Genomic DNA, 14,355 nt, shown 5'->3' on the forward strand with positions numbered 1-14,355 from the left:
CATTCAATTTGACTAATGTTCTTGTAGCATTTATGGATTTGATCAATCGAGTGTTCTAGCTTTATTTGAATCAACTTTTGGTGACTCTTTGAGAGAAAAAATAGTACACCAAGCTATCAAAATGTGAATTCTTGTTGACAGAAGTTGCTTTCCTTGGCAAAGTTGTTTCAAAAGATGGCATAAGGGTAGACCCCAAGAAAATTCATATTATAGTGGATTGGAAAACCCCAAAGAATGTCTTAGAAGTTTGGAGTTTCTTGGGACTTGTTGATTACTATCGAAGGTTTTTGAAGAACTTTTCGATGATAGCATTACCTCTAACCAAGCTTTTAAGGAAAGATATGCCTTTTGTTTCCACAGAGTTTTGAAGCGCTAAAGAAGGTTTTAACAGAGGCACCACTACTTGTACAACCTGATTCGGGTAAAGATTATTTGGTTTTTAATGATGCATCTCATAACAACTTGAGATGTGTGCTTATGCAAGAAGGTAAAGTTGTGGCCTATGCCTCTAGGTAGTTAAATGATCATAAGAGGAATTATTCGATGCATGATTTAGAGTTGGCAGCGGTTATGTTTGCTTTAAATATTTGTGCCATTATTTGTATTGTGAGTGGTGCTATATTTATACGGATCACAAAAGGCTAAAATACATGTTAACTCAAAAAGAGCTGAACTTGAGACAAAGAAGATGTATACAAATTTTAAAGGATTATGATGTGCTATTTAACTATCATCAAGGAAAGGCTAATATGGTGGCTGATGCACCTAATCGAAATACGTTTACAACCTTGAGAGCTTTGGATGTGCATTTGTCTTTAAAGTAAGATGGTACGTTGATTATTGAGTTAAAGTTAAAGATGTTACATTTAGATCGGATAAGAGAATTACAAAGGAAATACCAAAAGTGTTTGGTAAGAATTGTGCAAGTAGAAGAAAATGGCGAGATTAAGGACTTTGAGGTCAAGTCCGACTGATGTTGTACTATCGTGGGAGCCTTTGTATTCCTGACTATGAAGAACTAAAGAAAAATATTCTTGTTGAGGCATTATAGTCTGTTGACTATGCATCCAGGTGGAAACAAGATGTATCAGGACATAAAGAGTCGATATACATGGCCTGGTATGAAAATAGTTATCAAGAAAATTTTGGCATAGTGCCTGATATGCCAATAGGTGAAAGCTGAACATCAAGTGCCTTATAGATTGCTACAACCGATATCCATTCCTGAATAGAAGTGGGAACGAGTCAATATGAACTTTTTTATAGGACTAACTTTGACACCCAGTAAGAAATACTCAATTTGGGTGATTATTGATAGATTAACCAACACATCTCACTTCATTCTAGTACGAAGAGATTATTCGATGGATAAATATACTGAGTTGTACACAAAAGAGATAGATTAGATAAATATAGTGCATGTGTCTATTGTATCAGGTAGAGATCCAAGGTTTACTTCGATATTCATGAATTCATTGCACAAGGCCTTGGGTACTTGATTCAATTTCAGTACGACTTATCATTCGCTGACAGATGGTCAGTCAAAGTGGACCATTCTGATATTGGAGGATATGCTAAGGGTGTGTGTGGTCGAAATCAAGAGATCATTAGAAAAGTATTTTCCTTTAGAAGAATCTTCTTATAACAACAACTATCAATCAAGCATCAAGATGGCTCCATATGAAGCCTTATACGGGAGGAAGTGTTAAACACCATTAAATTGGTTCGAACTAAAAGATCGAGATCCAGTTGGCCATGACTTAATGAAATAAATGGAAGATAAAGTGGGGTTCATTCAAGATAATCTTAAGATAGCTTTCGATCGAAAAAAGTCTTATACAAACATAAAGAGAAAAGAGATTGAATATCAAGTGGGTGAAAATGTATTTCTCAAGGTAGCGCCTTGGAAGAAAGTATTACGGTTTGGTCGCAAATGAAAGTTGAGTTTGAGATTTTTTAGAACTTATGAGATTTTGAAAAGAGTTGGACCAGTGGCTTATCAGTTAGTATTGCCTCCCAAAATAGATAAGATCCATAATATTTTTCATGTGTCGATGCTCATGAAGTATCGATCAAATCTGTCACATATTATCACCTCGGAAGAAATAGAGATATGATCATATTTGACATTTGAAGAGGAACCAAATGAGATTTTGCTTGATAAATCAAAGAACTACAGAACAAGTCAATTTTTTTGGTCAAAGTGCTTTGGCGGAATCATAAAGTTGAGTAAGTGATCGAAAAAAGAGAATAGGACATGAAAAGATAGTATCCATACCTTTTCGCATCATGTACATGCTAAAATTCGAGGATGGATTTTTATTAAGGGGCGAGATTTGTAATACCCCAAATTTTTGTTAGTGACCAAACTATAAGTTTTGAAATTTTAATGGCTAAAGTATAAAATTAGGGAAACTTTAGGACATAAGTGGTAATTTTACCAAAAATAATTTTTATTCCATAAATGGATATTTAACTCTTAAGAGTGGTGTTTTATTGAAATCATATTCTTGATCCGAATTTATGTTGAAAACTAGAAATAGTTAAAGTCTGGTAAGAAATCGGTAAATCGGATCGAATAGAAATTTTGGGAAAATTGTAGGATAATAAATTAGGCTTAAAAATATTATTTCCACATGTTAAAATATGGAAAATAATATGGATCATTGGATTTGAAGGTTTATTTCCATGTTTGGTTTGGATCATTTGATCAAAGTGGCAAAACTGCAATTTTTGGAAAGTTCCATGGTAAAATTTGAAAAGGGTAAAATAATTTGTTCATCTTTGAGTTTTGAAAGATGATAAGGCTGATGTGGCTTGGTTGGATGGTAATTATCAAGTTTCATTAATGGTAAAATGGACATTTTTTGTTAAATGAATATTTTATCATTTAAGCTTAAGTAAAGGTTAAATTAACATGAAAATTTCATGAAGAATTTTGGATCATGTCGTGAAATGGAAAATTGTTCTATTCGAAAAACACTATCATTTGGTACCATTATTGCTTGCTAATTTGGTTTGTGTTGAATGATCCCAAATTCTTGGATTTGTGTTTGTATTAGGGTTTATGAAATTGATGAAGAATTTTGATGTTTTTGAGGTTGTAGAATCATATACAACCATGATCGTTGATTAAAATCACTTGTACATGACTATATAAGCCTATGTTAAATTTCGCCAAACCCTAGCTTTAGGGGAAAGATGTATTTCATACTTGAATCAAGTGAAAATCATGAGAAATGTACCCTAAAGCATTCGATCTTGAGAAAATAAGTTGGGAAAATTGTGGAAAATTTCAATGGATTAGAAATAATATTTGGAAGGTTTTACAAGCCTTAGAATTTTTTTTGTTCATTTTGTAATTTTTCAAAATCTGAGGGACCTATTCAGTAATTTTAAAAACATTATGGGATGACTATATAATTACTCAATAATTGATGCACATTATTGGAAATTATTGTTTTGAGGGTTGAAGTTAAATTTAGAATGTGAAATTAAGCCATTTTGGAAAGTTGGCAAAGTTTAAGTACAGAATGGTGAATATTGAGCAAGTTTGGGGCTTAAGTGGTAATTATGGTATTGTTGAGGTATTGAGATGGAAATTAAATGCTGAAATTTTATTGGGCTTAATTGGGCTTGGATTGAAGAATTTATGTCACGGGCCCATTATGAATAAAAAGGAAAAGTTAAGATGAATTATAAAAGAATTCGAAAATAATAGTACTTTTGAGTATTATTATTTTGTAAAGGTGTTAGTAAGGATACTAACATTGTATTTTATAATTGTATATACATTGTATGGATGCTTGTGTAGATCCTGATCGAACTCGTGATATAAGTAAAGCGAAACGTAAGGAAAAAGTTCAAGAATAATTGGATTTCGATAGTAAGGCATAATAATGAGGCATACCAGGTGAGTGCATTTATTATGTACTTATATGATATGAGGATGACTTGCGATGAGTCAACCACGGATGTTTTTCTAAAAGCATGATTTACTGTATTTTGAAATATTTTCATAAAGTTTATGAAAATGATTTTACGAATAATTTTAGGTTATAAACTACCCTAAAATAATTGAATGAAGTTTCAATCGATATTTCACGATTAATGTTTAATATGCGAATTTGGTTTAAAGGCAAGTTGTATGTGCATTGAGAGTCGTAGGTACATTTCGACATACTTTGTGTATGATGATTATCGATCGATTTTGTTTAATGGATATCTTGCATTTTCGTATCAGTACTTTGTATTCTTTCGGCACTATGTGTGCATCCATGGTATTCATAATGAGTTGTGAATTACCAATTCGTATCAATATTTTGTGTGCTTTCAGTAGTTTGTGTACATCCATGGTATTCATAATGAGTTTGTGAATTACCATTTCGTTATATCAGTATAGTGTTCCTATCACTACAGAACATATGCTTTCGTTTAGCACTTATGTGCAACTCATGTACCTTGTATTCTCATTTGACATACATTGGGGAATAAATGGATATTTTTGAAAATATTGATTGATGGGTATGATGGACATAATAAATATTGTTTCGCAAGTTATGTGAAAGAAACTTGGTTTACCAAGTCAGTTTTATGTATTACTATGATTTATACGATTAAATTTGTATTTAGATCATTTCTGACATATTTATTTTTGGTTACGCCTCATTTATATTATTATGCCTCAATAGTAGCGTTTGATGGTTTAACGCGTAGGTAATCGAATATAATCGGAGTAAGGAGTGTAGCTGATATCATCTGTTATGGATTGCCTCATCAGTAACAGTATAACATCTCTAGATGTTTATTTTGATATTACTAGTTGGCATGTACTTATATATGTTGTGATGCTCTGATAAGATACTTGGTATTTGGTTGTAGTATTATATTACTTTGACTTAAACTACTATTTGATGGATTTTTAAACATTATTTTATATATTAGTAGTTAAAGAACATTTTATAAACTATATTATTAAACTGTTTATTTAAAGATTTTTTTTACGGGTTTTGAAGTACGAAAATATTTTAAGTCATGTGACATATTTGAATCGTGTACGGGGACATATAAAGGAAATGGGTGTTATAGTAATTCTTCCAAAAACATGTTTAGAAAGTTCCTAATTGCATGAATCTCATCTAAAATCAGACTTGAAACTCGAGTGTCAACCACATGAGCTAAAAACGTCTTACAATTCATGCTTATCAACTTATGGGCCTCTAAGGCCGAAATAATCCACGAAGTACAACTGAGTTCCTAACTCGTCATTACAATCTTGGTGCCATATGACTTACGAAGTTTAATTTGTCTCTCCCTAAACCAATCCATCCCAAGGTTCACATCGAACTTTTGAAGCGTAGTTCCATCAAGTCGGCATAAAAGGTTTGTCCTTGAATCTCTATCGGGCACCTACGTTAGACCTTGTCCACTAAGACATCTAATCCTGAAGATTCGAAGCTCAAACCTTGACATTCTAAGTCCTTAGCTGGGATACCACTCTCTCAGATAAGATTGCCATAAAAGTAGTAGTTGGTTAACCCCGAATATACCAAAATAATAATAGGTATACCAAAACAGTAAAGATACCTAAGATGACGTTTGCGGCCTCACAGTCCTCCTAAGCTCTGACTGCTTACTGGCAGGAGGTAACTGTAGCCTCAAGAATGACAACGAATCTGACAGGACCTCTACTATACTGTCTATAAGATGAACTACCTCATCTCTTATAGGATCCTTGAACCCTCTTTACAATTTGAGCTGATCTCTACAAAAATGGTGGTGCTAAACTCCCTACCTTATGGTAGTCTCTAATGAGATGCTCCAAGGATCTGCACCCATAGCACACTCTAGAAACTTTATGGCACTCCCCTGAGTGCCCCTGCCATATTTTTTGTAGGTCAAGGGTTGCATGGTCCCCGCTAAACCTTCAATGCTCATCACATAAGGTAAAGTTAATGGTCTTCTACGGATCTTTGATTCATATCATCGTACTGAGTCTTGTCCCAACCCTCTGGAGTCTCTGGCCCTCTTGGCTGAAGTCTGACATGAACCGACAGTGTATATAGAGTAGCCCTCATGCTCAGAACTCGTTCAATCTCCTTTGCCTGGTGGGTCAGCTCAGGGAATACTTTGGGTGGATCGACAACGAGGTGAGTCAGGATGTCTATATAGAGGCCCTTCCTAAACTTCCTGCAACGGTGCTCCTTTATGGTCACTAACTCTGGCGTGTAATGGCTCAAAAACAAAAATGAACTCTCATACTCATACATGTAGCAATCACCCCAAGTCAAGTGTAGAAATTGATCTCTTGGGGTTACCCTCAGGGGTAATATGCAACTGACGTAAGATTACCCTTAGGGTAAGACACAGCTGACGTAAGGTGCGAAGGGTCTCACGGGGCCACTGGTCGGTGGCTATTAGATCTTCATTACTAAAACCCAGGAAATCAATAGTATTGTAGCATTTGAGTCTCTTGATCAGGGACTCTTAAGGGGTTGATGGGGGTGGAATTGAAAGATTAGGTATGGTAGATGCTCTAGGGATAGCCCTAAGTATATACCTCAATGTCTACGTGAAGTCTATGAAAAATGTCGCTTTGTCTATCCCAGCCTCCTCCTGGATGTCTAAGTCCTCAGAGTCAGGGACAAACTCATCACATGTATCTCCAACTAGAGAGACATGACTCTCTTCACATCCCTCTTGACTGTGGGTGGGGTCGTCAGCCATAGCCTATGATTTTCCAAGAAAAATAAGGGTCAACATCACCATTCCGATACATTAAAGTATGTTTAACATTCTAGAGGCATATACGTCATTGAAACCTAACGAATCTAATTCATGTGTCCTAGGAATGACTGAACTTAACGCTTTGATACCACTAAATGTAACACCATAATCCAACCCGACTCAAAGTCTGGATGATTAGAATATAAAACAGAACCACCTAGGTGGCTAGCCATTTTTGTGAAAAAATGTGACCAAATCATCATTTAAACATAATATAAAGTGCCCATAATATAATATGTTTATGAAATATCAATATTTATAAATATGAGGGAGCTCCCAACATCAGTCTCCAAAAATGCCTAAGTACAAAATAAAGTTTACGACTCACATAATAACAACGATCTATAACAATACATGGCCACTAAATACTCAAGACATACTCTGATGGAATATTAAGTCTGTAAATCTCGAATATGAAAATGTGCTCCTCGAACTAGAACCTAAGGATTGACGCACAGAAACACATTCCATATGTTGAGCTCACAAGCTCATTGCTACATAAATAATCCTAATATACTACATGCATTAAACACATAAGCATGGTACAACTATGGTTATGAACATTCGTATACGATAACACAACAACAAGAGTAAGCATCATGGTATTGCTTGGGGTCACCGAGCATTATGGAATTCACACTTCTCTTTGCTTACTAAAGAACCTTAGGTGATACATGGGTCACACAACATTAGTGTCTCCCTAAACCTCGAGCTAAGTCTGGGTCACATGGCATCAGAACTGACTTGGCTATTCTACTCCTATAGAGTACTCGAGATATAGCTGGGTCACTTAGCATCGACACTTTATCCAACTAGAATTTTAAGTGCACTAGCACTGGTTTGGATATATCCAAATATTCCCCAATCTACCACACAATCATTATACAAGTGACTAGGGTGTTATGGTCGTTTACCGAGAATCATATAGAGACATAAGTCTTATGAAATCTTACCCCATTAAGATCTTATGTTATCACACAATTAATTAGGGCATTCCATTTATGAGTTTATTAGAAGGTTTCTGGCACTAAACCCTTGGTTTTACCCCTCTAGCCTAAGCTAAGCTTATGGCCTAAACAGTCACAATGGTATCTATACTCCTTTTTGGGTATCAGTACTCCCTTTTGTGGTATCGATACTTCCTCGAGTATCGGTACCAAAAATGCATTCGATGTTTTGAAAATTATCTCATTATCGATACTTTCCTGAGAGTATCAATACTCCCTTGAGTATTAGTTCCAAAATAGCTTTCGGTGTTTTGAAAAATACATCAGGTATCAATACCCCTATGGGGAGTATTGATACTCTACCCTCGGTATCGATATTCTCATGAGTACAGATACCAAAATTAGCTTTGATGTTTCTGATCAAGGCCTCGAGTATCGATACTAAACCTTGAACATCGATACCACTTGAGCAGTATTGATACACCTTGATGGGCTATCGATACTCTCCTTACAAACCTTTTTAAATTTTCTCTTACATGACTAGCATTATCGGTACTTTTCTCACAGTATCGATACCCTATTCCTAGAAAACTTTGTTTTATTTGTCTAAAACCTTCAAAAACTCTCTCAAGGTTCCCCAAGGCCCCCAAATGGTGCTTAAAGCTTATATAGTACTTAATGGAAATGAAAGACTTCTACTTTACACAAGTATAACAACAAATTCATGTTTTCATGCTTAAACCCCCTAAGTGCATACAAATGGTTCATACACCCAAACATGCATCAAAACTACACATACTAATTTACTTGCAGTACATAAAAGTTAGGAGTATGTTACCTTTTACCTAGAGGACAAAGAAACAATCCAAGGCTCAATCAAGTACCTCTTTCCCTTTGTATTTGCTCTTGGAGCCTTCACCCTCTTCCCTCACTAGAACAAACAATGAAATGAGTTACTAACTTATTTAAAGGGTTAAGGAAGTTATAAACATGTTTCCTAACCCCTAAAAAAAGATTGAGAACACTAACAAAACCAAAAATCCAATTCCGTTCTTAAACCCCCACTCATGGTTTTCCATGACTAAAGCTTGCTAAAGAACACTTGGATGAAAACTTAAAGGGTAAGGATTTCAATTCTTACATTGGAATTCTTAGACAATGGGTGGAATTCCCAACGTCCTCACCTTTGCTAAAGTTGTGAAGAGAGGGAGAATAATGGAGTTTGAATGAATGAAGGAAAAAGACAAAGTGGGGTGACAAAGAGATATGAAGAATTTCAGCCACAACATTACCACTCTTAGTTGGAATTCAACCTTTAAAAGAGTTCAGGGCCAAATTGCTCTATTGGTCCTTTATCTTTCTCGCACAAATCAAGATCACCTCTTTCAAACATTGATGGGCTCAATCCCAACTATAATAAATCAAACTTTAACCCTAAACTTCTAAATTGTTCCTTAACCTAATTAAAGCCCACCTGGGATTACCCGAAACTAGTAACCCAAAAATTGGGTGTTACATTGTTGTTGTGGACTACGTAACGAAATGGGTAGAAGCTAAAGTTACCCGAAATAATGATGCCAAAACTATTATTGAGTTTTTAAGAAATTTTTATCTTTTTTAGGTTGGCATGCTATTAATGATAATAAGCCATAGAGGAACACATTTTGTTAATCAGATCATTGAAGCGCTTATAAAGTGTATGGGGTAAAAAAGAATTGCCACTACTTACCATCCTGAGAGAATAACCAAGCGGAAGTATCAAATTGAGAGATCAAGATGATTCTTGAAAAAATAGTCAAGCCAGATGCAAATATTGGAGTTTAAATTTTATCGATGCCTTATGGGCATATCAAACAACATATAAAGGTCCCATCGACATGTCTGGCTAGTCTTTGGTGAACTTGCCATTTGTCAGTTGAGTTAGAGCATAAGGCTTATTGGGAAGTTAATCAGTGTACCATGGAAATGGAAGCAATCAATGAAGTGTGGAAACTTCATATTAAATAACTTGAGAAAATTCATAAAAACACTTATGAAAGTTCTCAGATATAACAGGATAAAACAAAAGTATTCCATGATAGTAGAATTTCTTTTAAATCTTTTTCTATCTGACAAAAGGTTTTCCTATTAAACTCAAAGTTTAAACTCTGTGCAAGGAAACTCCGATCAAAGTGGCTTGGACCTTTTACAGTGACTCAAGTATTTCCCCATGGTGTAGTCGAAGTTCAAGATGATTCGGGATTGTGCTTTAAAGTGAATGGTTAACGGTTGAAGTTGTATTACAAGAATAATCAAGCTTGTCTAATCGAAGAGTTTGTTTTGGAAGAACATATACTCTAAACCAGGTCATCGAGCTCAAAGACATTAAACAAAGCGTTTATTGAGAGGCAACCCATTTTAATTTCGTTTCTTTAAATTTCTTTGATTTTTATTTTCTCATTGATTATTTATTTACTAAATATTTTTTCTTAATTTTTCAGGTACCCCAATAATTTTAATGGAACTTGAACGAAGTCGGATGCAACATATTTTATTAATTGGTGTGATTTTTGAACCACTGAATCACGCGCAGTATTCCCTACCCCAACGTTGGCACATTTTAGCATAACCCTTCCCTTACTTTTTAATTCCTTCTACCACCTAATCCCATCCCAAATTATATTTTCATTCTTTTACCGACCAAACTCTTACCTTGGGCCCTACTTTTTATCTTTTCACCCTTAATTTCAAATTCTAAACACCCAAAAAACTAATCCCACAATATGGGCATCTTGGTTTCTCAGGCTTGAAGTTGTTATCGAAATCAAATATGGTGAAAGGACTTCTATAAATTATCCCTCCATACCAATTATGTGAGGCATGAATCAAAGGAAAACAAATAGACAAAGCTTCAAAGTTGGCAGATCCTAGCAAGCACGAAGGCCGATGGAGATTATGAACACATATATATCTGGTCCTTATGACATCCAATTACTTGGAGGTAATATGTACTACCTAACCTTTATTGATTATTTTAGTAGAAAAAGTTGGGTTTATATTTTGAAAGAAAAATCACAAGCATTGAAGAAATTAAAAGAATTCAAATTAATGACAGAAAAGCAAAGTGGCCAATATTTAAAGATACTCAGATCTGATAGAGGAAGTGAATATACATCATATTTATTTGAAGACTTTTGCAAAGAGCATGGCATCATCTATCAGTTGATAGTTAGATATACGCCTCAACAAAATGGAGTCGCAAAAAGAAATAACCGCATAATCTTTAACATGGCAAGGAGTATGATAAAAGGTAAGCACCTATCGAGAAATTTCTAAGCTAAAGTAGTTCGATGTGAAATTTACTCATTGAATCGATGTCCAACAAAAAGTGTGATGTGCATGATTCCAAATGAAGCATAGAGTAATCATGACATCTAAAAAAATTTTGATGACAGAGGAGAGTGTATTTTCATCTGTTACGATGAAAGAAGTAAAGCTCACAGGCTCTATAATCCTCTTACTAAGAAAGTATTAGTTTCAAGAGATGTTGAGTTCGATGAAGTAGAATACTAGAAGAGAAGAAAGTTAATGGACTAGTTTTTAATGAAGATAAAGACGATGATGATCTTATCGATCAGGATGAACAAAAGAATGATCATGGTCCTTAACAAAATGAAACATCGTCATCGAGAAGCAACAATAATAACAACATAATAGAAAATTCTGAAGTACCTCCCACATAAATTCGAAGATCTATAATGGAGAGAAAATTATCATAAAGGGACAATGACTACGAATTAAATATTGTTTCATTTTTCAGTCTATTTGCAATCAGTGATCAAATAACAAATGAAGAATCGATTGAATATGGAAAGTAGAGAAAAGCTCAAAATGAAAAATCAAGTTTGATGGGAAGGGTTATAAATCAAACTTGATTTCTAGAAAGTTGGTATATGACAATTAAGTTGTCAGCAACATAAAAGATTTTCTTGGAAGCTCCTATTTGGTAAAATTGGTAATATTGTAGCAATAAAACACTTGGAAAAGTGTTAGCTTATAAATGTTTAAGAATCCATGTGGCAATACAACAAATTAAGGAAGCAAATAACGGCAAACAAGTGAAGAATTTTACCAAAGCAAGCAATGATTTTCAAGAAGAATATAGAGCATATTGTATGCGATTTATTATGTTTATATGTGTGTGTGTGTGTTTGGGTGTTAGTCTTTGGTATGTAAATGTAGTACGAATGAGTGAAAGAAAAATTAGAGAGATAATGAGTAAAGTTTAGAAAAGCTATAATGTTTTTTTGTAAATTAGACGCACCTAGTGTTGTGATCGTATTGTACTCGAATTTCGTATCAATAATAGTTTGACTTATAAATATTATCAAGTGCCCACCAACACTTTCAACACCATAACTATCAATTATTCCTCTCGTGGTTACTTCAATCTCTCAAAACCCTAATTTATACATCTATAGAGTCTAACTTTTTAAATTCCTAAAATTATTGTATTGTAATTCTTATTTATTACCAATTCTTGTATTCCTTTGGCCTCAGTGGTTTTTTAATTCCCTAATAGGACACATGCTAGGATTTTTTAATGATTTTTTAGGTGGCTTAATGGTAGGAGGTTTGTTGAACAACTGATTAGGCCTTTTTGAAATCCCCAGTTTGTAGCATCCTAAATTTTGGGTAGTGACTAAAATTTAAGTTTTGAAAGTTTAGTGGCTAAAGTATAAACTTTATAAAAGTTCAGGGAACAAAAATATAATTTTGGAAAAGTTATATATTTTAGCCCATAAATGAATATTTTGGCCTAAATCATGGATTTTTGTCAGAATCAGATTTTCAGTACGGGATTTGTATTAAAAGTTATGAAGCGTTAAAGTTCGGTATAGAAATCGGATAATCAGATCAAGCCGAAATTTTACGAAAATTTGAAAGATGTTATAAACTTGTTGGAAATACTATTTCCATATTTTAGATAAGAGAAATTTAGCTCAGAACATTCTAATTTTTCAGATTTGGCTGAATAGTGGAATTTTAGTGACTAAATTGCAATTCTAAAAAATTTCATGGCAAAAGTATAAAGTCAAAGCCAAGTTGATTCATCTTTGACTATGGAATATTTTGATGGATGATAATTCAATGCTATTTGGTAATTAGCAAGTTTCATTAATGGTATTTTTAGAATTTCTCATTAATTGAATTTTTAAATTCAATTATATTATTAAGACAAGTGTTAAGGTGGATAAATACTAGAATAATCAAGAAAATAAAATATTTTTAGCCATTTTCTTCGTCTTGGATGAACTAACATAGCTCTCCAAATAAAGTAGCCACTTTTCCAAACAAATAAAAATTATTCCTTTTATTATTCCCCCGTGTGATCATTAAGAAAACAAACAACAAAATCATAAAACCTTTCTGTCAACTATTCTTCCCCGTTTTCACGAAACCCATCAACCCTAACCAAGAATCCCTAATCATCTATACACCGCTCTCCATTCACTCTTTGACTTCGATTCATCTTACACTGATCTTTGCTACACGCTGCTCATAATCATCATCTCGATTCATCATGGTACAAAGTTGAAACCAAGGATACGAGCCCTTTTTTCAACCAATTATCCTTAGAGGTTGACGTTGGTTTTCTACCCCAGTGTTCGTGGAAGTTCTGAATAACTCTGACCTAGTTTTTCCTCCTCTTTATCGCGGTGGGCGTTAACAACAGACGCCCTTAACTCCACCTGTTGAGGCTGAACCATACCAAGTGTTGTTCATCTCCTCCCCATATTCCAATCGTCATTCACGCTGATCCAACGCAGCCAAACCAAGTAACCCACACTGGTTCTCACACCCACGGTTACTGTCTCATTCGTTCAACTCAATAATGATTATGGTTTCCTCCTCCTCCCAACTTAGACATTTGACCATGACATCGCATTCAATGCACTCAACAGCATTAGAACAATACCCCAAGGTAAATTATGAACCTATAACGATTTAACTATTACTAATGTACCATCATGTTTTTAGATTTACAAAGGACTTCACTACCATATTTACATCGAAGGGGTAGGCTAACCATACTTCAATGTATCATTATCCTGCCAGGCAACCCCTTCTCCATTCTATGCATGAATTTTTGGTGAAATTTTAGTAGCACTGACTACCAAAAGCCTCAAAAAAAAAAACCATTGAGGTCATACATACGCGGTTCCTACCGAACAAAATTTGCAATGCTTCTTGTAGTTTGAAAAAGAAATAATACGCTTCAAGTCGATAAGACATCGACTTTTTTACGTTTGTAAATTTATCCCGATTTAGACTTTGGAAACTTTACATTTGAGAGATGTTATTGATAACTCCGTAAAATTACTCAATTTCTATTCTTTTCACTTAAGTTATTACTCATCTAAACAAAGTATGCACATCATTTTAGTTGCATTTAGTTGCATATAGGTTATGTTTGCTTGTGGTGGATAAGTTTTGCTTAGGCAAGATTTATTTGGTCTTACTGATGCTGCTGAGGAGAAAGGGTTGTGTGGATTGTGTTTGTGCAGGAAACATACAGAGGAAAAACATTTCAGGCGCAACAATGAAATTTACAAGGGCCAACGGAATAGATAAGAACGTG

Source organism: Hibiscus syriacus, unplaced genomic scaffold (assembly GCF_006381635.1).
Source record: "Hibiscus syriacus cultivar Baekdansim isolate YM2019G1 unplaced genomic scaffold, ASM638163v2 tig00005406_pilon, whole genome shotgun sequence".
Lineage (NCBI taxonomy): Eukaryota > Viridiplantae > Streptophyta > Magnoliopsida > Malvales > Malvaceae > Hibiscus > Hibiscus syriacus.